The following is a 25,862-nucleotide window of genomic DNA, read 5'->3' on the forward strand; positions in this document are numbered from 1 at the left end:
AAAAACTCCATTAAGTACAAAGTTGCAAGATAAAAGTTTCTTCACAATGAATACACACTGTGAAGTGACTACATCAACTGATGAAACTAAGATTTGCTTCTGTACAGTGTCAGGATGAGAGACCACCAGCAAAAGATATGCAAGTTGTTCTCTACCTCCCAGAGGAGAGTATGGTATACTATAACAAATAGTTATAATCATTTATCCAAATAGTTTTTGTTTTCAAAAAGATCCCAGTCATGCAGAGTTTAGCTTGAGGCTTTAACAGTACTTCACCACACTGAATTTTTGGTCTTACTCAGCTATGCATGCCTTTATGCAGTATTCCTACTAGTAAGCTTTTGTACTGATAGAGAGGCAATGCCCACAAAAAAGGAGAAAAGGATGTGTTGTGAAGAAATTAAATGGAAAACAGAAAAAATATTATTTGAGTTGATGAACCTGAATGCAATTCAACTGTAAGAGGTAAGCAATCACATATTGCCCTGCTTATTACTGTTTATTTTCTACTAGCTATTCATTGTCCTATTATTATAATCTAAATGTGTTTCTCTGCCATAAAGTAATGCTGTTACTGATGCTTAATAAAGTTTAAATGCCATGTAAATTTGTTTTCCAGTGGCAACATAGATAGGTTACACAACCTTTCATTCACATGACCTTTCATTCAGAAGACCTGGTGACAACTTGAAATTGTTGCCTGCATTGGCTCCCTATCTTTGCCATGCACAGGACCCAGCTACAGTGGAACCTTTGTTCTTGAACACCTTGGTAATTGAACATTTCAGCTCCTGAACAACAAAAAACCGGAAGTAAGTGTTTTCCTACATTTTTCGGAAGCCTAATGTCTGATGCAGTTCTTGGCTATTGTTTCCAGGGCGCCTGCACCAATTGGAAGCCGTGCCTTGGTTTTTGAACGTTTCGGAAGTCAAACGGACTTCTGGAACAGATTACATTTGAGAACCAAGGTACAACTGTATTATTGTTTTGAACAGCATTACATTGTCTCACATAATTTCAGAGGGATCCAGAAGAAACTCTTTCTCATCTACATCCTTTTATGACCTGGATTAATTGGAAAGGTCCACTGTGTGGGCTAGACTACTATTGGGAGAAAGAAAAACATTCTTTGACAGAACCATTATTTTATATTAAAAAAAACTACCAAAGTCACATGAGGCCCCAAACACATGGAAGCTGTTCCCATGCCACTTTTGTTTACAAGTGAACTTGTTTGTCATTTACCATATTTTTTAGTAAAACATGACTCCTATTAATATGCTGCTGCTACCTCATCAACAACAGAATTCTAGTTTTAGATACAAAGTACATACATTTATTTCCCTGCCTACGCATTAGGTTTTTCCACCTTTCTTTTTCAAAGAACAAAACTAAAACATGCCAGCAATGTTTAGGTTTGCTTCACATTATGAAGAGAATTTCTGTGTGAGGTAAGCCTCGGGGGACTACTGACTTCAGTCTCAGTGATAGGTGCAGCCAAATGTGTAATGTACCACAAAGCAGCTTATGTGCTGTATTTTCACAAAAGACAGAAGCTGGTATGTAAAGTCAGTTTTGATAGGCAATTTCTTAGAAAGAATGACTCTGGACAAGCAGAAAACATAAACAGAATATTCTAGCCAGAGCCAGTCTACAGATGAGGTGGGTTGGAGCAGCCACCTCAGGTGGCGGAAATGCAAGAGTTGGCTCCCACTCCATCCCACTGCTTCTGTCACCACCAAAGGAGCTCCACTTTGCCACTGGTCTCTCCCTGCCCCTAGGGGCCGAGGGAAACCAGAACCAAAGTTATTTGAAATGCCCCTGTCAGGAGCTGGTGTGGTTGCTCGAGAGCAAACAGGCAAGACCCCAACCTGTCTTTTCCAGACTTTATTATCTGTACAAACTATTTACAGTGCAGAGCGTCACAAGTCCATGTCTGCTCAGTCACTAGCAGAATCTGGGAGTGGGCAGTCCTTATACCTTCCCCAGCATAACAGTTGTGTGACCCCCGTCCTTCTCCTCCCCTCTCTGCGCCCAAACCTATTGCGCAGAGTGAGCGCTGGCAAAGGGGGACTTGCCTCCCCTCCGCTTTGCTCAGGCTCAGTGTTGAGGCTCTCCCTAGCATCTTCTGATCCCTGCACCCCCTCCCCACTGGAGGTGGGGCTTCCCTCCTCGCCAGAGGAGGAACTGCTTCGCAAGATCTTTGGAGGTTTCCTATAACACAACTGCCCTTCCACCTCTTGCCTCTGAGCTGATGGCAGTTCCCTGACAGCCCCCTTCTCACTGAGTTTTGGATTCCCTTGAAGGAAAACCATTGCAGAGCCTCACATGCCCCCATTGCAGGAGCAGCAGGACATTTTGCCTCAGGTGCAAAAATGTCTTGAACCAACCCAGATCGTAGTCTCACCTTATATTATCTATTCCCTTAACACATTCTCTTAAAACAGGGCGTACTATTGGTTCCTTAAGACATAAAAACCAAGTACAGTGGACCCGCAAATCCACAATGGTAACTTTACAAAAAAAAAAATCTTTTAAAGTTAATAAAGTGTCAATATTGGAGATCTAAAATGCAAAGGCACTGGCATTTTTAATTATGAGTACAATCTTCAATCTGTTTAAATTGATAGGCTAATGAACTAAAGCCTTAGTTGATTAAAACTGGTGGTAGCCATTTTTAACTGGTAAAAGGGAAAGTGGAAAAACTGCTTGATAAGGGCATATGCTTTATTATTCTGTTCAGTGTATCAGAAAATGAGAAAAGATTGCACTCTCATCTAACAATGAACAGTAACAAATCTGACATTTCATGCTTCTTGAAATATTCTCAGAAAAGCACCTACACTGAGGTTTTGATAATATGCAAATTCATTTAAATTAGTTAAAGCAACTGATTAAGTCTGTCATCAAATCAGTCAGGAATCTTCTTATCAATGTGTGTTTTTTCATGTCTTGAAATAATTTCTACTGTCTCATTCTTGGGCTATTATTATTTCAACAGCTTTACATCAGTACGTGCTATTTTTAAAAATCAAACTCCACTCTTAGCATCACAATAATTACACTAAATTCCAATAGCTTCTGATTAAAATCAGATTTCCATGCAGTAGAGTTTTTTGAGGTACAGATAACTGTTTATGCCATCATGACAATTTAATGCCACATTTCCTCTTTGGAGAAAAATGAAGTGTTAGTAGATCAAACCACATTATTATCTGCTCTAGTAAAGCCTGTAGAATGGAAACAAAAATGAGACATGGATTCCTGTAAAGCATCTGAGTTGTGCTGAGACTTACAGGAAGAGAAGGCCACCAGAATTGTAATTAAATTAGGCTCTGATTTTAATAGCTGAACATACATGGAGTTGTTATACAGGCACAGTCTAAACATATAGCTTCCCTTTTTCTACCTTCCATTTTTAGCCACATTCACACCTAATGCTAAATCATCATTTAACACTATGTACAACTTAGGAAGATCTGAAGCAAAGTCTCAGGGTCTTGTTGTCTATGCTCTCACATGGCCAGACTCTACCAGTGCTTAGTTCACTTCTTCTCACTGGAAAAGAAGGTACAACTACTTGAGGCCTGCCTATTCACACTTAACTTGAAGTTAAGGATAAATGCCACTGGGTGGCAGAGGAAAGGAGCGACTACCTCTTTCTTCTCCCAAAAGGAAAGCTGTGCCTAACCTGGTCGAAACAGAAGAAATGACGTAAGAAGGGAGCTGCAGCCCAAGATAGGAAAAGAGCTGGTAAGGGAACACCTAGCTACTTTAAATGAATTCAAATATCCAGGGCCTGATGAGCTGCACCAAGGGTACTAAAGGAGCTTGCAGATGTAATCTCAAAACTTCTGTCTATAATCTTGTATAATTTTTGGAAAACAGGTGAGGTCCCTGTGAACTGGAGATGGGTAAATGTTTTCCCCATCTTCAAAAGGGAGGGAGAAGACCCAGGTAACTCCCAACTGGTCAGTTTGATGTCAATACCAGGAAAGGTCCTAGGACAGGTGATTAAATAGTTGGTCTGTGACCACTTAGAAAAGGATGCTGTGATTATTAAGACCCCGCATGGGTAACAAGGGGTGAGGTGATCCCCTGGGTCTTTTACACTGTTTTAGAATATCTCAAGAGTGGGATTGTTAGGAGAGTGGGTAACTGAGGGAAAGTGCCCCTCACTCATGAACCAGGGTATTAATCTGTGAAGGAAGCTGTGTTGTGTTAAAAGTATTTAACTGTCTTAACTAAGTAACAGAAGCTGAAGCATAACGACTAATTTTGAGTAAAGAGAGGTTGAGAGAAGCCGTGACTATAACACTGTGCCTAGGTCTGAGACATCTTACAGTGAGTTAAAGTAAGTTAACTTCTACCCAAAAGAATGTATTTCCTGACACACTTTGTGACACACACAAACTTCTTTTTGTTTAATAAAACTTTTCTTCTTTTTCAATCATTTTCTGCCTGAGACTCTAATCACTAAGTTTTCGCTTGCACAAGTCCCCCACATGATAGCCCATGGTAAATTGTGATACTTGGTGTAATTGGTGTGCAGTGAGGTGTGTGTGCTATAATTAATTGGGGCCAGTTAGCGGGGTGAGTCCATCACACTGTTAATTGGTGGTAAGCGGTGGATCCACTACACGAGGTCTGAACTGGCAGCACTAACTCAAGAAAGAGTTCTTGGAGCCATGGTTGGATAGCTGAACGAAAGCATAAACTCTGTGTGTTTTGATTTCCAAGCTAGTGGGAAAATTCTTCTTACGGGTCTAACCTTACTCTTCTGGCAAGCACATTGGTCAAAAAAAAAAGCATGAGGCATACAGAATGCAAACTTGCTTCTTCTAACAGTTTTTACATTCTGAAAATCCAAACAATATATCCAAGAACATGAAAAGTCAGCATTAAACAGCAACTAATACATTCCTTACTGGCCTTGGCCCCATTCTGGACAGTTCCTGATTATTACAAATCTGAGATAACCCAGAAATGTTATATGTTTACAGTGCTATAGGGATCAAGTAAAAGTATCCTTTGTCAGGTGTATGAGATTGCAACAGATGCTGCATGAAGAAAATATTGTGAAAAGTCACCTTGAAAAGGACTGAAACACAGCATTTATCTTCAGGAGGGAGGGTAAATGAGGGAACGAGATGACGTTTGCTGCACACAGAGAGGAATGGTTGGAAGAATGTTCTTTTTATGCTTGTCTCTATTTTTAAACCCATATTGCCATTTTTAACTCACCCATCTTTAGGGTGGGTGAGCAAGTTTTAGCAGGCCTTTACTTTACTTATTTAAATTGGCACATGCAGCAGATTAGTCTGTCACCGAAAATCAGCAACTCCAGGTCAGAGATTGAAGGTTAACTTATTTGTAAGTGTCAATCCTGAATATATCAGCATGAGAAAAGTTAAAAGAAAGGGCACCCTAGCTTAATTCCTTTAGTCTAGGGTAACACTTTATGCTTCTCATTTTTCTCACATTGGTTTTGGGAGCAGCTCTGACTCTGACGACCATAATCTTGATTTTTCAGCTCAGGCTTGATACCAGTTTGTCAACAGATTATTTCTGGCTGCCATCATCATTCAGAAAGGCCCTTCCTACAGAAATAGTAAGAAAGGGATTTTCTTTGCCATATGGACTAGTATTATCTCAGACACCCCTACCCTTCCCTTCAATGCAAAGTGAAGGAATGCTAATTAAACACTCCAGGTGTAAATTAATGCACCCTTGATGTTTTATTTTTACATTTTCGCTCAGGCATAAAATAACGAGCCACGTTTTCTTCATTCAGAAGAATCAAGACTTTCAATCTAATTCCTATGCAAATGTGATGTTGCATTGGAATGAGTCCTTCACCATTTCTAAATTCTGAAACATGAATATTCTGAACACTCAGAGAGTTGCATCTGAACTACCTTCTTTGCTACATCCCCAAATGAATAGCTTATTTGGGAAATGCCTGCAGGTGCAACTGCATAATCTCCACAAGTTTTAATTTTTGGCTATATTGCAGGCTCCTCTTGTGAAATGCAGCATCACAGCATGAACATTCCACTTTTAGCAATACTAATGAACTGTAAAAAAAAACCCCACATACATAATACATACAATTATATGCAAGGGATTAAGGCATGAATTCTTACTTAGTATTCATTACATATAATGAGGTAGCCTTAAATAATCTAAGATTAATTTACCCCATGCAAGCCCTATTTCCAAAGAAAAGTAGCACACGATCATTATAAAAACCAAGAGCATTTCATTACATTCTAAGCATAGCAACTGGACACAATTAAAATTGTGTTATCTGATTTAAGGTAGGAAATGAAGTGCACTTCGAAGATTAGACCACTGTGTATTGCATAGCTGTGTTGCAGTGTTTGAGCAGAGGTATAATATGAGCTGTATAGACACCAGGACTCCTAGATGGTGTTTGGCAGGATGGTTGGGAAGGGAAAATAAAGTTAGCATTCAGGGCTGAAGGCAGCCCTGTTTAGGGAAGTTTTTAATGTTTAATGCTGTACTGTGTTAATATTTGGTTGGGAGCCGCCCGGAGTGGGAAACCCAGCCTGATGGGCAGGGTATAAATAATAAATTATCATTATCATTATTATAGTTTCAGGCCAGCTTTATTTATTTGATTTTTAAACCTACTAGCCGCTCTTCATTCAAAGCATCTATAAGCAACTTACATGGGGGAAAATATACAGTGGTACCTCGGGTTAAGTACTTAATTCTTTCTGGAGGTCTGTACTTAACCTGAAACTGTTCTTAACCTGAAGCATCACTTTAGCTAATGGGGCCTCCCGCTGCCGCTGTGCCGTCGGAGCACGATTTCTGTTCTCATCCTGAAGCAAAGTTCTTAACCTGAAGCAATATTTCTGGGTTAGCATAGTCTGACCTGAAATGTATGTAACTTGTAGCGAATGTAACCCGAGGTACCACTGTATACGTAAATATAGTACCATAGGGTGAGGGGAAAGTTACATACAACATCCATATTCTTTACAACCTATTGGAAAACAAAAACAAAAAAAATCTCCCACATTATAGTGACAGAAAACATTAGCAGCACACTAACGATAAACAAAACAATACTCCCACCCACTAACCAGCAGATAAAAATAGAAACTTGACAGCAACACTCCCCTACCTAGCACAAGAATCATTCGCACCAGCATGTTAACATTTATTTATTGCAGTATTCCTAAACAACCAAGCCACTGAAAAAATATAAAGGCAGTGTACAATGTAAGCAGTAAAACATCATAAAAATGACCACCAGTGAATTCAACAGTCCTTGTTTAACACCATAAGGGAGTTAAAAGAAAAGCACTATGTTTGTTTCAATATTATTTCCATCAAAGGAGACCAATACTAGAAGAAGCTAAACTCCAGCTGTTGTTTCACTACAATTCCCATCATCCCTGACCAATAGAGATGTTGGCTGGGGATGATAAGAGCTGAAGCCATGGACATCTGTTTCCTTGTGTCTGCTTTATGAAATTGTCTGTCTCCCTCACAATGGAGACTTGGATCCAAAAGGAGGTCTTGAGCCAGTAGCTCACTGCTCAGAATGATGTATTTAGTTATTAGTTTACAATTTAATAAATAAATGTATGTTTCATTCTAACACTGTGCCTCATTGGCACTAGTACATCTAACAAAAATCTTAACAAAATCTGAATACCCAACAGAGATACAGAGTTGTTGTTTGCATTAAAAAATTGCACCATTTTCTATCATGATAATGAGCTTGCAGGCCCCGCTAACCTTCAGGCCCAGGAAAAGTGTCTCTTCACCCCCTGCAGATTTTCCACAATGGAGTCTCCTTAAAGTCCCATTTAGATACTTCATTTTTGTTCTGACTTGTAGAAGCCAGCTGGTCCAAAACCCCTTGGACATGGGCCCACCATTGTTCTGACTTGTAGAAGCCAGTTGGTCCAAAACCCCTTGGACTTGGGCCCACCATCTGCTGTTGATACTACATGACCACACTTCAACCAGTGTGATCAGCAGAGTATGCATGGCTCCAGCAGAGTCTTCCAGCAGAATATCAGAGTTCTTCTGCTTTCCAGTAGTTTAAGTTCCCAGTTCAGAAAACTCCTTTCCTACACAGTTCAGTTTAGAGTATAAAGCATTCATTGTCTCATGGCACAAGCCAAGCAAAAACACACTAGGTACATAAACTTCAAGAGACGCTGGTACATCATGAACTTATCTGCGATAATACAGTTCTTCCGGTCTTAGAAGTAAACCTTGTAAGGATACATGCAGCCTTGGCTTTGTATTTGCCTCTGCATATACACATATTCCCTAGAGAAAGGGAGGGTAGATGAGACATTTAGCCAGCATGCTATATCTAAACCAGGCATCAGCAAACTTTTTCAGCAGGGGGCTGGTCCACTGTCCCTCAGACCTGGGGGTGGGGCGGACAATATTTTGAAAAAAAATAAATGAACGAATTCCTATGCCCCACAAATAACCCAGAGATGCATTTTAAATAAAAGGACACATTCTACTCATGTAAAAACTCATGATTCCTGGACCGTCCGTGGGCCAGATTTAGAAGGTGATTGGGGTGGATTTGGCCCCTGGGCCTTAGTTTGCCTACCCAAGCTCTAAACATAATCGAGATGTGGGGTGTGGGCTGCTCAAGGCATGGACCAAGCACTTTCCCCCAAAATTAAACCAACAATTTTATGTATTGCTTATCACTTTTTTCTTTCTTCTATTCCTGAAATAGTCTCTAGTTACTCTGCTTCAGTTTGGCAGCAAAAAGGATTATAGACACAAAACATCACCAAGAAATGGGGAATGTATGTTCAGATGGTTTCTGAATTTGTCTTAGTCAGGGGGAAATCCATTGCACACAGCTGGTATCTGCTCAGGCCTTTCCTACCGACATATTTTCAGTCAAGTCCATTATGTTGGCCAAGTAGCTTTCAATATGGCACCAATTTCCCACATGTCATTTCCTGATAGGCTGCCCAGCTAGGAAAGCTTTAAGTATGGGCCATCCTTTAGCTATTACCTATGGTTTATATTACCTCCCCTTGGAAAACACTGTAGAAAATAAAACTGCATTATGACCCAGAACTGTCAGTTTTTTGCCCCAAATGCAAGTCCGTGGGGGAAAGATGACAAAAGCAGCAAACAGTTTAACTAATATGTTCCCCTTTATTTACTATTATTGTGTCAGCACTGTGTAGTCATGTTACTTTAGTTTGCCCAACAGGATGATGTCTTTTCACTTAACATTTGAAGATAACACAGCCAGGGGAGTGTTAGAAACCACCGCTTTTAATTTAAGATACTATTTAAGCTGGTGAGAATTTCTTGGGCTTACCTTCTTCCACACATTTCTCCCTTACTCCCTTTCTCTGTAAACAATTCTCATTTCACTGCAAGAGCTGCTGAATAATATATTGCCAGCAGGCAAGCAAGCATTGCCTGAAATGATCTCAGTGACTCAGCATAGAAGAGGCCTTCAAAACACAAGCAAGTAATTCTTTTTCACAAAAGCTGCATGTCACCAACCTCTCAAGTGGCTCAAAAACCCAATGTGGAAAAGAGACAAATGAACACATTATCTAAAGGTTATATTCATCAATATGGCCAAGTTGCGATATTAATTAAAGCAAGGCAGAACAAGTCCCAGACTTGGGTTCTCTTACAGAATCCTGACTGCAACTACCATAAAGCCATTGCTCTGCTTATTAGGGACTATGTAGGGCATAACATGATGTGAAATATTCATTTTTATGGAGAAATTCTCCATAAAATGTACTGATTAATAAAAATATATAATCTGTATTTCTACAGATCTGTATGCAGCTTACCCCTGGAAACTTCTTAATGACACAGCATAGTTTTAGAACATGTAAATTAAAAGAAGAGAGTGCTCCAGAGCATGTGCAACAAAGTGTAGGAGATGACTCAACCAGGTATCAGAGTTTTTTATCAGAAGAAGGTGGAGGTAGAGGAGAAAGGCTGTATTTCTGCTATCTTTTTAATGGGAGAAGAGCTCTACTTGGCAAGAAAATTCATATTGGGGGCGGGGAGAAGATCTGTCAGAGATAAACCCAAAGATGTGCCTCTGTGCAGAAGAGTGGACAGCAGCATTGCTGTTAATAGTAAATGCTCAACGTTGAACATACAGTACTGGGTTTGAGGCAGTGGTGAAATATGAGACAAGTAGTTGGATATGTAAAACTGGATAAGGGGAGGATTTGGGGGTTGAGGGGCAGAACCAAATGCCATTAGCATATAGGCAACACTGAAAGCCATGGGATCTGACTATTATTATTATTTATTAAATTAGATCTCAGTGCGGTTCACAATTTAAAATTGATAAGGTCACCCTGTGGCAATGTGTAGAGGCAAAGCAAGAGAGAGATGAACCAATTCCCCCTATGCAATCACTGAATAAGTGATCATACTGGCAGGAAGAGCATAAGTTAAGGGCACAAATACTGAAATCTAGGGTACGAAAGCAATCGAGCAGGCGAGAGTCATCAGTTGTATCAAAGGTGGTAGAGAGGACAAGGACGATGGAGATACTTTTGGATAGATACATTTGGAAGGGGAAATAGAGGTTCTTATGAATAACTTCCACTGGAGTGCAGAAGTAGAAACCATGTTGGATAAACTGGGAAAGAGAAAGTCAGTGGGGCAGAAATAATAAAAAAAGCATCCTCCAGAAATTTGAAGGCAACAGGTAGAGGAGAAAACAGGCAGAAGTTGGAACTGCAGGGTGATTTTTAATTTCTCAAGGTATTTAAAGCTTTTTTATTATGAGTGAAATAATGGTGCATTTGCATACATTTAGGGAAGAGCTAGATGAGAGTTTTGATTTATGATGCGGATAGGAATAATAATGACACAGCTAATGCCAACCAGGAGATGGGATAAGACAAATTCTTATTTTGTTGCCACCACTTTGGGAGGTGACAAATTTAGAAGCAGACTATAAATTCTTAAATAAATATAATTTATTATTCAAGCCCAATGACCAGGTATCTAGCAACAGTGTCAACAAACATCCCAGTAATTCAGATCACACAACAGAAAATACACAAATTTATTAGTTGTCATCATAGCCTTTTTTTTAAAAAAAACTAACTACATGTCAAGATAGGAAACATTTCCATCTTTTAAATGGTAAATACATATTTCTATGCATGATGGATTATTGAGTACTGAAATATCAGTCTAGGTCATTCCCTTGCTAATCCTACAAATTCAATTATATATAAATAAATGGTTTTTGAAAAATACAGCTGCCTTTTAATAGTTGTTATAAAGAGCAATATAAATGGATCTATGAATTATTCCCATCTACTAGCAAACACATCACATCACTGTGTTATAATTATCATATGTGCTATTGTAGCAGACAATTTCATACCTATTTCATATTTCTTCCAAAGAATGCAAAGAATCCACCAGAAAGAGATATATCATGCTTTAAAATCATCAGTCAAAGCTATTTATTCTGAACCAGTTCAAACATACGCATTCCTTTCATGCTATTCTATTCAGACTTTTAGCCAGTTTGAACATCATTGCAAGCCATTTTGACAGCAGATTCTCAGAGCTCACCTAGTGTCTACACTAAAAGCATAAAATACAGCAGTACAGGCACTGCTACTGAAATCATGATATGCCAATGTCATTATCCTGCATGGGTTGGTGATGAGTAGATCATTTTTCCCTATTGATTTTGCTCTACAGGACTGCCCCTCCCCATGATACAGTCATCAACAGCAAACACAGACTGACTATAAACACATATTTTAGAAAGAAAGCGGCAGAGTGCCACACTGCAGTCACCATTCCGAAGCCTATAGCATAATAAGCCATTTTCAGAAAGTAACTCAGTCCTTCACATTCACAAACAATAGCTGTCTGAAAAACCTGACTCTGCATTCTGATACAGAGATCTGATCTGAAAGAGCGTTGCAAACCCTGCCTAACCACAAGCCAGTATCAGCACATTCTACCTTTCTAAATTGTCATATTTTGTAGGGATATAAACACATATATATGTATATATTACCTTAGATGAAGACTTCCCTTTTGCCTTTTTGTCCATCACAAGTATCTCAAGTTTATATTTTTAAATGCACACACAAGGGTTGCACCAATAAACTTCAAGCATCCTCTCCTGCGGCAGAAAGCATATTAAAAAGAGAGAGGGAGAGAGAGGGGAGATTTCAAGCTGTGACCTCAGAGCAAAGAACAGCCGTTATCTCTCCGCCAACCTTCTGTAGAAAACAGACGAGACAGCAGGGAAACTGGCTTTCTTGATGGCTGCAACACTTTCAAATCAAGCATTCTGCACACTGTAAGCTCAAGGATTTATATCTTCTTAAACAGGCCGGTCCCACATAGCCTTGCCCTGTGCTCCTGGCAATATGAAGCATTTCACTGCAGTCACTTTCTGGAAAAAGATCATCCCATCATGTTGAGATCTTTGCCTCTCAGCACAGAGACTAAAACAATGGGCACAATATGCATAATACGCTCACTAAAATATCCGGTGCACTTCCTGCAGGCAGCATTGCAGCCAGTAATGGGAATATATTGATCAGCTCACTAAAATAATCAAAATGAGGCACTGACTCACTGCAGCAAACAGTTGTTCCACCCAGACTCAGATGCAGATCCAGTTTTCTATCCCAACAGCATCCCTATGGAAATGAGAGGCCAACAAGCATGGAATCGTATATTTATATTTTCGCCTCACCATCTGGGATCTATTACTCTCTTTCAGAGGAAAAAATGCTGATCAGCTGCTTTCTGCTGCTCCCACTTTGTTTATTCCAAGTACTGACTCTAAACTACACAAGATATATGTATGATTCAATTAATGAAAGCCTCACAGTTTAACATGTTGTGTTAAGGGCTTTCCATGTTCACTATTGCTTCAGAATTACAGCTGTTAAGGGCCATGATAATAATAATAATAATAATAATTATTATTATTATTATTATTATTAATTATTTATACCCCGCCCATCTGGCTGAGTTTCCCCAGCCACTCTGGGCGGCTCCCAATCAGTGTTAAAAACAGTACAGCGTTACATATTAAAAACTTCCCTGAACAGGGCTGCCTTAAGATGTCTTCTGAATGTCAGGTAATTATTTATCTCTTTGACATCTGATGGGAGGGCGTTCCACAGGGCGGGCGCCACTACCGAGAAGGCCCTCTGTCTGGTTCCCTGTAGCCTCACTTCTCGCAATGAGGGAACCGCCAGAAGGCCCTCGGCGCTGGATCTCAGTGTCCGGGCTGAACGATGGGGGTGGAGACGCTCCTTCAGGTATACAGGACCATAATAGAAGCATTATGCAGGCAATATAGGTATGGCATAGTTGGTATGGAATATGTATTGGTATGGTATGTTGTTAGATCCAACTTTTCTGCTGAGAGATGGACCTAAATCCCAAATTTGTTCAGTCACTGAAACAGCCACAGAATATTAACAGAAGCTATCATTTCTAACTATAGGCTAGAGAATCACCTCCTCTCCTCCATATTTCTGATCATAAATATGGAATGCAATTCATCCAATGCACCCTTAACATAGGCCAAAGACTATGGCCCTATAATTCCCTTGTCCAATGTCACAGCATAGTAGCCTCCAGGAATCACGAAACATTGTCATAAACATCAAGCGATATTTTGTTTTATACTTCAAACCTTTCAGGAATACTTCACGGTAATGAGTTGCCCTTTCACTGAATATTTTGAAAACCACCTTAAACTACAGTATTCCTTTTCCCATCAGACTGACAGTAACTAGTGAAAGATCAGTCGTGTTTTATCCCTCTTTTGTTTCTAAATATTCCACTCCCAGCAATTCACCTTGAAAGAGAACAGAAGATCATAGCCCTTACATATATTCATTTGGGGTAGATTATAGTTTGGGATGGGATTCTAAGAGTGTATATTCTTTGTAAAACATGGTTTGTAATGGTGTTTCATATATTTCTGAAAAACCACCAGATCATCATCATGAGACTGATCATTATGCAAGATGATGAAGGAACTTACTTCTCTTCCAGTTCAGTTCAACCGACTACTAAAATGAGTGGTATGAAAAAGAGAACAAATATATTATTGGGAACACAGGAAGCTGTTTAGAATTGTCTACACTGACAGCTTTCCAAGATTTCAGGCTGGGTTCTCTGCCAGTTTTACCTGAAGATGTTGGGGATTGAACCAAGACCCTTTGGCACGCAAAGCAGATTCCACACTGAGCTATCACCCAATCTTTTACAAGTAAGAGTGGCAAGAGTATGAGAAGAATAGAGGTGGTACGGAGGGAACAATCCATCACACCTTCACACCAAACCCTCTTGATGGTAAACTTCAATGTCTTTATATAAACCTGGCACTTCAGCAACAGAGCCCATGTATTTCCCTATAAAGCATACAACAAACTACAGCTTTAAATGATGACCAAAAGATTCATATCATTATGTCTCTAGAGCCATACATGAAATCCTCCTATATAGTGGGGTAGGACAGCTGAAAATAATGCCAAAATATTTCACTTATGGCAACCAATGCACCTCTTTGGTTTAAGATAGTACATGGGTAGATGAGTCTAAAAAGTCCGAGACACAAATTTTCATGTCCCTCTAGTGGCTATGGTGGTTCATTTACCAGAAGTAATGTGTTTAGTGTTAACTCTGGAAGTGCTTACTCAATTCTGACCAAACTAAGCCTCCTAGGGCACAACAAACATCAGGAGGTTTAGTTGGGTCAGAATTGAGTAAGCACTTCCAGAGTTAAGGCTAAATACATTACTTCTGGTAAATGAGCCACCATAGTTGCTATACTATCTGAAGCTAAAAGGATGCATTGGTTGCCAAATATATATATTTCAGCTCCCCTACCTGACTAGTAAGTCCAAGGAAGACAGGCAAACTAATACCAGTGTACAGGAAGAAGCAAAGATCAGAAAACCAGTGTTGAAGCAATGATTCTTCAACATCAACTTCGTTGGACTGGTCATGTTGTGCTGATGCCTGATTATCGTCTTCCAAAGCAACTACTCTATTCCAAACTTAAAAATGGAAAGTGTAATGCTAGTGGTCAACAAAAGAAGTTTAAAGACTCTCTCAAGGCAAAAAAAATGTAGTATAAACACTGACAACGTCTGCAAGTGCTCCAGTTGGAGAACAGCCTTTACCAACGGTGTCATTGACTTTGAAGGTGCTTGAACTCAAGACAAAAGAGAGAAACGTGCTAAGAGGAAGGCACGTTCGGCAAACCCTCACCGTGATCAACTAGTTGTTTTGGACAACAACCTGTGCTGCCTAGGACTGATGGAAGTTGCAGCCTGAAAGATCTGGAAGGCACCTGGTTGGCAAAAGGCTGTCTTAAATTAGAAGCTATGTGTAATGTTAAGAAAAATCAATTCTGATTTTCTCCACAATATTTACTTAGAGACCCTTTTATAAATGATATCAAAAATCCTATACTCCCTAGCAGAAAATTGCAGCAGGGAGGACAGTCTATCTTGATTCGGTTGAGGAGGAAGAGAAAACTACAAATTCAGTGTTCCCAAACACGAAATAAAGCTCCTGTGCATTATTAAGAGATACTACCTAAAATGGATATCACCGCAAAAGCCAATAGGTTTCCATTTTAATAATGCTTACAGATAAATTGGGACAACTGCAAAAGTAAAATATACCCAACGCAACCTTAAAAAATGAGTAAGACAGTAGCCAATTGTGTTTTAAGATTCAATATTTATGCTTTTCTTCTCTGAAATCATTTGCCTTGTTTGACAGACTCCTATTTTGACTTAAAGAGGGGGAAATGCTGCATTTGTCCACTGCTAGGTTTTTTTATTTTTTGAGTAAAGCAATTTTAGATAAATGTTATTAGAATTGCACTAAATAGTATCTAGTAAAAAAAGGGGGAAAAAACCCAAGCAAACAAAATACATGAAAACTAGAATGAAGGAATGTCGCACATTCCAATAGTAGTTTTTAAAAAGATGCTCAAATGGCAATTAATCACAATCACTCCACTTGTTGGTACAATGAGAAACAGCAACTGCTCCTTATCAACTAAATGCAGTATGACAGCAACAGCTTCCTGTCAGCTAAACACAGCATGATGTGTATAAAATATAAGAGATGTCTCAGAAAATGCAGGTCAATTAGTGAGTTGCAAATACCATAATACTGGTTTTGACACAGAATATCCATCCTTTATTATTGGAGAACCAAAATCAAAATGGGCATTGTGAAATAAACTTTTAAAAATTGAGGTTTATCTTTTTGTTTTTAAAGGGAGGTTCTGGTTAAATTAAAACATTAGGAGCATGTAGCTATTTTGCATTGAAGGAAAACTTTTTCTTCTTCGCAACTTGACCCTTATTCCCTCCCCTCCTTTATTTTCTTCCCCCTGTTAATTACCAGTAGTTGGTTCCTACTATGTATAAAAGCACACTATTCTCTGTCTTCTTGAGATTGGTTGTTCCTTTTTGTCTTTTATATTTATAAATAAACAGACCTTGTAAAAATACTAACAAAATTTATCCAGTAGTCTATGCTTGCAAGGAACCTAATCAAGGAATTTGGACTGTAGAAGATCTCACTTCTGCATTGTTTCTGCACAACAGCCAGATTTCAACTACATTTATGAAAGTTTACCATCCAAATTTATCTTCAGTTATTGGGGTGCTGAATCATTAGCAACCCACCTGTCTCCAGTTTTTGAGTTGGACTTCGTTCCCACTGCTATGCCTGCAGTTCACCACACTTTTTGAGATCCTATATTCGTTTGTCCCCCTACTAGCAGATTACAGATTCATATTAGTGCATTAATTATTATTTTTATTTTTTAAAAATACAACATAACAATGAATCTTAATATGGAGAGTTTGGGGTCATATGTGTTTATATAAGTATTGGTAAGGTGAAAGAGAAGACACAAATCAAAAACTGTACCAAATATGCATGAGGCAAAGTGAAGCAATTTGTCTCTGGTGGCAGACCTGACCCCCCTCCGCCCCCCCCATTGTTACAATGCTGCGAGCCCTGCCAGGGCTTCACCTGTGCCATCAGCACAGTGCCATTGCCCTCACCACTGCGCCTGCTACACCCTTGCTATTGTGTCATGGCAACAGTTGGGCGCAGCTTCAGGCCAGGGTGCAGCTGTGATGGTTGGGTTGGTAGGAGCACAGACACAATGGCAGGGGCAGGGAGTGGGTAAGACCCATATCAGTGAAGTGGGGCAGCATTGGTGGGGGGGGTCACTTCCTGGCCACTTGCAAAAATAATATTAGAAACTCTACAAGTCAAATGCAGAGTAGAGCCCATCCTACAGGATCTGGTCTAGCATTCCACCTCAACACAGTTTCTTACTACAGTGGTACCTCAAGTTACAGACGCTTCAGGTTACAGACTCCGCTAACCCAGAAATAGTACCTCGGGTTAAGAACTTTGCTTCAGGATGAGAACAGAAATCGTGTGGTGGCAGTGTGGCGGCAGCGGAAGGCCCCATTAGCTAAAGTGGTACCTCAGGTTAAGAACAGTTTCAGACCTCCAGAACAAATTAAGTTCTTAACCCGAGGTACCACTGTATAGCATTTACATATCAGAGAGCCAAATTTATATATACACATTGCAAACCTGAATTGAAACGTTTCTGTTCTTATGAACATGATTCGCTGAAAGCATCATGTGATCGGTGGAGGGGAGCTAAAAAATATGCATGCTTTGAGATTTTACATGTTTAACCATCACAGAATGATAAATATAAGTACAGTATAGCCTTTCATTATCAGTGGTCAGTTAGATGAAAATACTAAAACTAAATGAACCGCAGAAAGACTACTTCAGAAAGACTTAATTTCAGATAAGCAGAATACAATTATCTGGTATACAGAGTGATATCTGGCATAAATCAGTGACATCATTATATCCTCCCTTCAAAGCAAAGAAGACCGGCGCCAAAGTAAAGGGAAATTATTGGGCTTTCGGAGACTGCAAATAGATGCGGGAGTCTGAATCCTTTTGAATGTTCAAGGGTACAAGACTATTAAATATTACGGCATGCCGGGAAACCTGCTGCAAATAGCATCCAGAGAAATGAACCAAATTTATTTATTATTTATTTGTGAATTAACAAGGGGCTTATGTGTTAATTTCCCACATTTGCCCCTCCTGTATAAGAATGGCACTCAAGCAGTAAAATCTTTGCATATACAGATAGGAAGCAGAGCTGCTAGCTTGCCTGTAGAAGTTGAAAGCAATTGTGAGACATGAAAAGGCTGTTTCCGCCTCCCGCCCCAATATTCTGCATAGAAACAGAATGTACCAGAAAATAGGTCTGCAGTCTTAAATTCCTAGGAGGAAGTGCAGGATATAAATATGATCGACTTAGTTTCTGCATGAGAAGAAAATGTCCAAAACACCTCTAAGACACAGTGGACCAGAACAGGCTTACCTGGACATCACTATTTTGCTTTCTTAGCAAATGTAAATCATTTGTCTCTCCTAGATTTTAGAAGCAGAATCTAGAGAAGGTTTGTAACAAGATTTCAAAACAGCAAAGTATTTCATCAAAAGATATAAGCATCACTGCTCACATCAAATATGCAGGGTTCTAAATCTCACTAGGCCCTTCCATGAGTAAATGCGGCTCCCTGCTTCAGACATTTGTCCTCTACAAGCTGGGAAAGTGACAGGGATGGTGACAGAGGGTGGAGCTTAGCATGCCAACTCCCACTCATTTTACATGAAATCAGATAGCAGAATGCTGAAACAAGGCTATAATCTATTTAGCAGGTGGCACTGAACATAATTGTATCTGAGGAGTCAGGAGTTTCCTGTTACTGTTCTTGTTGAAGATTAGTAATTACCTATCTCCCTGGCTGGTGTGTCTTCTGAGTCTTCCATGACACCTGCTGGATGTTCATCAAGAAGTCAATCAGAATACCATCTATGTAAAGTAGCAGGGAGTATGCTTTCTGATCTCTCCTTTGCTGCACATCCCACTATCCAAAGCTTTCTTTATTTGTCCTCTCTTAAACAAGCAGTTCTGATCTTGTCTTCTTTCTCTTTGCACAAAAGACACATATTTCAAAACCCTACGGCTGAACCCTCACTATGCTCCACAAAAGTTCTGTTGGCCTCTCTGGGATGTTTGTGCTTGGATCTGTGGTTTCTCGGGGCAATGGCACAGCTTTCCCAGTCAATAGCCATGAGATGCCTCATTTGGAACCTGCTGCCTTATCTATCAGAAGTGGAGTTTGACAGAATTTCAACTGTACTGAAAGGCCTTTTTGTTCACTCAGGCTGCTGAACGCACATTATTTTGTTTTCGTTCTCTGTTGTTCTTTGTTCTGGTGAGTTTAGTGTCCCAAGCCAAGAAATTTGCTAAGGGGGAAAGACAGCAGTGTTTCAATCTTGCTTTTATCATGTCTGTACCATCCTGTTAGGTACATGCATCTAAATTCACAATGAATGTGGAGAAAACAGTTGTTTTGTTGACTATATTGGATTCATGGTTCCAAATACAGGTAATGATCCTGTATGAGTGCAATACATGTACATAAACGTTCTGGAAGCCCTCTAAAAAGCTACAATGAATAATCTTTCTGCAAAACTCTTGCCCTAAGACACTTAGTGATGGAGGTCTCACTGAGTTTTGTCGTTCCTTGGCTCAGAATATGAACTGCAGCTTCTGGTAATGCTCAGTTTATGATTCTTTCCTCTCTCCCAAGGTTCTTTTCTGTCTTAGATTTTGATTCCGATGCAAGTCATAGAACAGGAGTAGAAACGCTTTCGTAGCCTAAGGACCATATTTCCTCCTGGCAAGCTTCTGGGAACCACATGCTAGTATTGGGGCAGAACCAGACACGAAAGAGAGAAGAGCAATAAATTTGAACTTTGCCTTTGTACAGGAGGCTAGTTTTACCACATTCACAAATTTCTCTGTCTTTCAGCCAGGAAAGCATTATCAAAATTGAAGGGACCCATTCCAGCTAGGCAAAAACCATCAAGGAGGATGCAAAGCAGGACTTGTGAGGGGTCTGACTCAGGAGGGTATGTGTGCTGGGGAGATTCCTATGGGCCAGAAAGAAAGGCCTGGAGTATCAAATGTTGCCCCCAGGCCTAGGGTTCCCTATTCCTGCTACAGAATAACTATTGAGGTGGTGGAGGATAACTCAATGAAGCTGTTGCCTTGACCCAGTGTGTGACAGCTTGCTGTTCCTGTGGCATTTGTGAGGTGATGAACTGTGCTGGTTGCAAGTTGATTGTTGACTGCACCAACACTAGGACTGTAAGAGGACTATCAGAGGAAGGTGAAACTTTAGAAAATGTGCTTTTTCTCTGGAATCTGTAGAAAACAAACAGAAGCCAGAAAGGCAGAGTTCTTCTCAGGTGACATGGTTAAAATAACTTATTGAAGTTTGGTACACCACGATTGAAGAGTCACGGCTGTGCTGGATAAATAAATAATGGATGTAAATGTAAGAGAGTAGAAAGTGCTCATTTAATTTTAAAGAAAACATAAAGCCATAAATAAATTTAGGCTATAAATGAAAAGGTAAGGGTGGGACGGAGGGAGGGAGGGAGGAAGGAAGGAAGGGAGGGAAGGGATGAATGAAATTCTTGAACAGTCTGACAAAAGACTGTAATGGAAAAAACAAAACACAAATTGATTGGTGAATTCAGAGGTTGATAAATGTATGAGAAACAGTGAATTACAGTATTATTAATTTGATGCCCTAATCATCTACAGAATGACTAAACAGTTCTTCCTGCAGACTTTTATAAATTAGTATTCTGTAGCAGTAATAGACAATGAAGGCTATTGGAAAAGCAAATATTTCCCCCTCAAAAAAGTATGTGTAGACCTAGGCTAACCAGTGTGGGGGTGGTGTCAGGGACCGTGCTGAGGAGGGCTGCACTGAGGAGGAATGGTGGGAGCCTCCCCTCCCCCTCCCCCTGCTCCAGATCCTGAATCTTCCCAGGAGCAGGAGGACAGTATAGATTTGGAACAGTGGTTTGCAGAGGGACATAGCTCAGAAGGCAGAAGCTGGGAAATACTGGATGGGGAACAGCTAGGAGAAGAAACACTGGAAGACAGAGGGTTAACAGATTCACAGTCTCGGGACAGCATTCACCCCACTTCTCCAAAGTCACAGAGAGCTCAGAAATTGGCAGAGCAGAAAGCACAGAGGGTACAATTAATGTAGATTAATAGGGACAGAAGGAGGTGGGATCCTTAATTAGGAGCACTGCCATTCTAGCAGGTGTGTTCTTTGTTCTATTGCTGTGATTATTAAAGTTTCTAACTGGTAAGAAGACTCCTTTTCCTTTGTTCTGCTTATCTACTGCCACGGGGGAGGAAGTCGATTCCCTTAGCCTGACAGGTGGGAAGAAAGCTCAAAAAACCAGATTGTCTTTTTTGTGTGTAGACAAATCAATCTAACCACCAGTTAGAAATATGGCTACAGCTAATTTGCATACATTGTTTCATGTCACCACTACTTTCAACACTGAACAACAGATGGTAGATAAAACCCATAAAACCGTTGCTATGTTGGATTCAAATGGGTGAATGTATAAACTGGGATGCATATGAGCACAGGTCCTTTCTGACCCAAAGAAAGCCAGTAAGGAAAACTGGTCATCTCAAATCCACGGACAGGAACAATTGTGCAAGCACACAACCATAGAATAAGCTAATTAATACAAGGTACACTTTCAGGCTAAAGACTAAGAAGCTTATTTCTGAACACTCTCTCTACCTAAATGGTATTGATCTAAGTGATATTATCAAATACATTTAGCCCCAATGCATTTAAGTCATTGAGCTCTCAAATAACTTTCTATAGTATATACTCAGTCTGTAGCTGAATTTGTTCAATATCCAGATGCTATTTGTAGACTTAACAGCTGTTGGTGGGATCCAGTGAGTTCCCAATTTCCTCCGCACCTCCCAAAGCAAACCACCTATTGTACTTATCAGCTTCAAAAAGAAATGTCCAGGTTTTAAAAATAAACTTTGCATGTAACTGTTTCCTTGGGAAAGTTATTGTCTCTCCAAATTGTTGTGAAGTTTGTTGATACTGTGTTACCAAGACATCAGTTACATTGTCATGATGAAATGATACCTGGCTGGGCTGTTACAGAATTTGCAGTCGTATGAAATATTGCTACAATGTAAATTAGCTTTTTGGGGAAAACATCAATAAACATGGCATGCAATAAGAAAAGGACACATAAGGGAGATATAGTCAACCGTTTGACCACACCTGGTATGCAGCAACATCTCCCTTAGTGCTTGGAAGGATGATACATATCTTTAAATTGATGCAGGGATCACTGCAAGGTAGATAAACAGCTCAGATTGACTAAGAGATGACATTATGAACAAGTTATGCAAGAATTGCTGCAAAGCTTTGTCCAGTAGATGTGTCTTGCCTTGTAAAATTAGAGAGAAGTATCTATGTCAATATGTGCCAGCATGAACAGAGAGACTTGCACTACTTTAAAGACTTCCCTATTAGTCTCTAAAGTGTCACAATATTCTTTGTTGTTTTGTAATTAACCAAGCACTGGCCCTATGAAAGCCTTCATGTTAATGCAGATGCATTTAAGAAAATCAACTGTTAACTCACACACATAGCTCTTAGATCATGATTAAAAACAGAATGCAATTAAACATTTGCTTAACTACTTGAATCCTGGCTGTTTTGTGGTTTGGTAAATTAAGATATCACTGCAGGGAATGCACCAGCTCGTGATGTTTTTCTAAAAGCATGTGTAAGTGGTTGGCTGGATTGTAGCCTAAATATTTAGTTCCTTGGAACACTCAAAACTTTTACAAGATAGCTCATATTATTGAGCTTTTGGTCATAGCTCTCGTCAAATGAACAACTTTATTAATGAATTTATTTCTATTTATAATGTCATGAAGAAAGATTAAACAAAAACTCAAAGGAAACAGTCAAGGCAAAAAGCAATTCTCAGAGATTTCACCATTCATTTCAATAGAGGGACGAGATCCATCCATGCTGATATGGATCAGGTTCTTTCCTTAAAGTAAATGGGAAGGGTTTTCCAAGCAGTGCGATAATGTAGAAGATTTGGAAATATCACACATCACAAGAAAACAAAGGGTGTGTAATGCAAATTTGGAATACAGCCGATTAAGAATATCATACAAAGATGTCTCACACATCTATGAGTTAGATGAGTAGAGCGCATTCATGTTTGCAGTTTATGAGCTTTAACCTTATGAGCTTTATATTTATGGGATTAACCTCAAATATAACCTGTTTTTACTTTTTTAAAAGTTACATCTACTATCATGGTTATATGAAAACTTCCACATATTCCTACAATACATATTCCCACATATGTCATGGAGTCAACCTTTATTGCTTTCGTTTTTAATTTTGCCACAACTCCTTGGGCTAATTCTCTAGGAAAGGCTACTAGTAAACTTTAGAATAAAGTAAAATCAAGTGGCCAGCAAGGAGGACTTGCCTATGTATTTTTGGAAATACATAGCATGCCAGGCAGAATATGTCCGAAATTGAACCAACAGTGGTAGCGCGAATACTTCCATAGTCTATTTCACCTAAACTCATTCTTCTTCATTAGTTCCACACAATTATGAAATTAGAGTATCATAAAAATATGAATGCTATTCTACTAAATTCTAATATATTAGACTCATTGAAATTAAGCAACATAACTAAGTTAGGTTTGTTGATTTCACTGGGTATGCTCTGCATAAAACTCAGCTGAATACCAATCACCATGCTTATACTCTAGCTAAGGTTAGCTGTAAATACATCACACCAATAAGACTTAGTCACAGCTACCTTTAGCAGGAAACTAACTACACATTTAATGTTTGAAATTGTGACTAATGAATATTTTTTCAAACTTTTTCTCTTCTATTTAAACTGTGCTTTTCAAAGATCCAGATGAAGATTGAAGCATGTATTCACATTCCTACACTGTGTTAATAAACTGCATTGTAATTTGTATTACATTGGTGCAAGTGAACAGTCATCCATGAATATTCATGTAGACAGATACACATAAACTGCAACAGATTTCAACTTTTACAGATGCAATTTTACATTCTACATGTCATTTTTACAAGCATTTAATTTATTCACATCTTAAGCAATATTCAAGTTTCTCTTATAGCATCCAAGTCATGTTTACTCAGAAGTACACCCCCACTGAGTTCAATATGACCTGTTCTCTATTAAAGGTCTATAGCCATAAGCAAATATTTGTATTCCGTTTATGACCCAAATACTGTTATGGATATATTGACATTTCCACACAATGAATCACAGGAACATAAAAACTGCCTTAAATTACCCAAATCAGTGCTAGCTACAAATAAACACCATGTGGGATGCGCAAGAGAGACAGAACTCTATAGCTGAATCTGCCATCAAGCTACAAATCAGTGTGTGTCGGTAGAGTATGAGTACAACTCACATAGAGAAAATCTGCCTCAAAAGCAATTATCAGTAGATCCATCCTTAATTTATACATGTGTTGGCTTCCAACTCCTGATATATGGAATTCCTAACATATGTTTGCTCATAATTCAAAGTCTCAACTCCATTATGACCATGATTGACTAACCAAGCTATGTTTGAATGTCAGTGAGAAATTCAATACATTAAGTCAGGTAATGCATGACAGAAAATAGTAAAGGAGAAAGCACTGTGTCTGCAAATAAAATTACTGTAAATGCACTGTTGCTTTAACAGGTCCCTGTAGCAGAAAATAAAAATGTCAGAAGTAAGTGTGGGGGGAAATTCCCACTCTGATGTGAGGAATCTTCATTTTCAATCCAAATTACATAGAACAAGTCAGCAGCTTACAGGTGCTTGCAGAGCACAGCAACAGTTACTTATGATTTATGCTAGTCAGCCAAACCAAATACTGCAGGTGAAAGCAGAAACAAGTTCCTAATCAAGCTGAGGAAATGTGTTCATTACTCCACATACAGTCGCCACTGACATATCCCATCAGATGTAAAGCTATTAAATCAAGCCACATCAAAAAGAGATTTGCTTATAGATATACGTGCACCAACCATTTTTACTTAAACTGTGGAAATCCCCATAAAGAAAGTGGCAGAAATAAAAAACAATTTGAAGTTAAGTGAATTTTTGAGGTGGGAATTAAAAATAAATAAATCTCTTGATGTACAGGTGGTATTTAACACTAGTAAAATTGGCTAAAATGTATAGAACAAAAAATGAATGTTGGAAATGTAAGGAAAAGGAGGGTACTTTTTACCACATGTGGTGGACACGTAAAGAGGTAAAAGCTTTCTGGGAAATGATATACAACGAGTTAAAGAAAATGTTTAAAAACACTTTTGTTAAAAAACCAGAAGTTTTTTGGTATAGGGTAAAGAGATACCGACACAAGATAAAAAAATTGTTCTTATATGCTACAACTGCAGCAAGAATTATGTTAGCCCCAAAATGGAAACAACAGGAATTACCAACAAAAGAAGAGTGGCAGTTGAAATTTATGGATTTTGCAGAACTGGCAAAACTGATGGGAAGAATCCAGAACCAGCAAGATCAAGCATTCCAAAAAGACTGGAACAAATTTATATTATATTTGAAAGACAACTGTAAGCAATTAACATCATTAGCAGGGTTATCTGAAGATTTGTAAAAAGAAATTATTACCTATTCGGGTTGAGTAATGTAATATTTTAAGAAATGTCATAACAAGAACAGGAAAGGAAGGGGAATGTAAGGGTGCAAAATTTAATTTTGTAAACCATTAGGCAGGAGAGAGGGAAGTCGTTAGGCTCA

The 25,862-nt window shown here is 39.1% G+C and overlaps 1 protein-coding gene across 9 annotated transcripts in view; it reads right to left on the reverse strand.

Moving 5' to 3' along the window:
* Positions 1-25,862, reverse strand: part of CNTN1 (contactin 1) — a 171,550-nt gene that overhangs the window by 78,090 nt on the left and 67,598 nt on the right. Inside the window, exons 1-2 of one of the 9 annotated variants that reach the window (XM_083463409.1) lie at positions 7,917-8,290; positions 7,777-7,867 (exon numbers count right to left, since the gene is read on the reverse strand). The exons of 7 other annotated variants lie outside the window; for them this stretch is intronic. The gene's annotated coding sequence lies outside the window, so the exon portion shown is untranslated. Of the gene's footprint in view, positions 1-7,776; positions 7,868-7,916; positions 8,291-12,064; positions 12,474-25,862 lie in introns of those variants that run through there. One more of the 9 variants, XM_083463408.1, reaches the window with a different exon arrangement.

Source organism: Podarcis liolepis, assembly GCF_965112155.1.
Source record: "Podarcis liolepis genome assembly, chromosome: 10".
Classification (NCBI taxonomy): domain Eukaryota; kingdom Metazoa; phylum Chordata; class Lepidosauria; order Squamata; family Lacertidae; genus Podarcis; species Podarcis liolepis.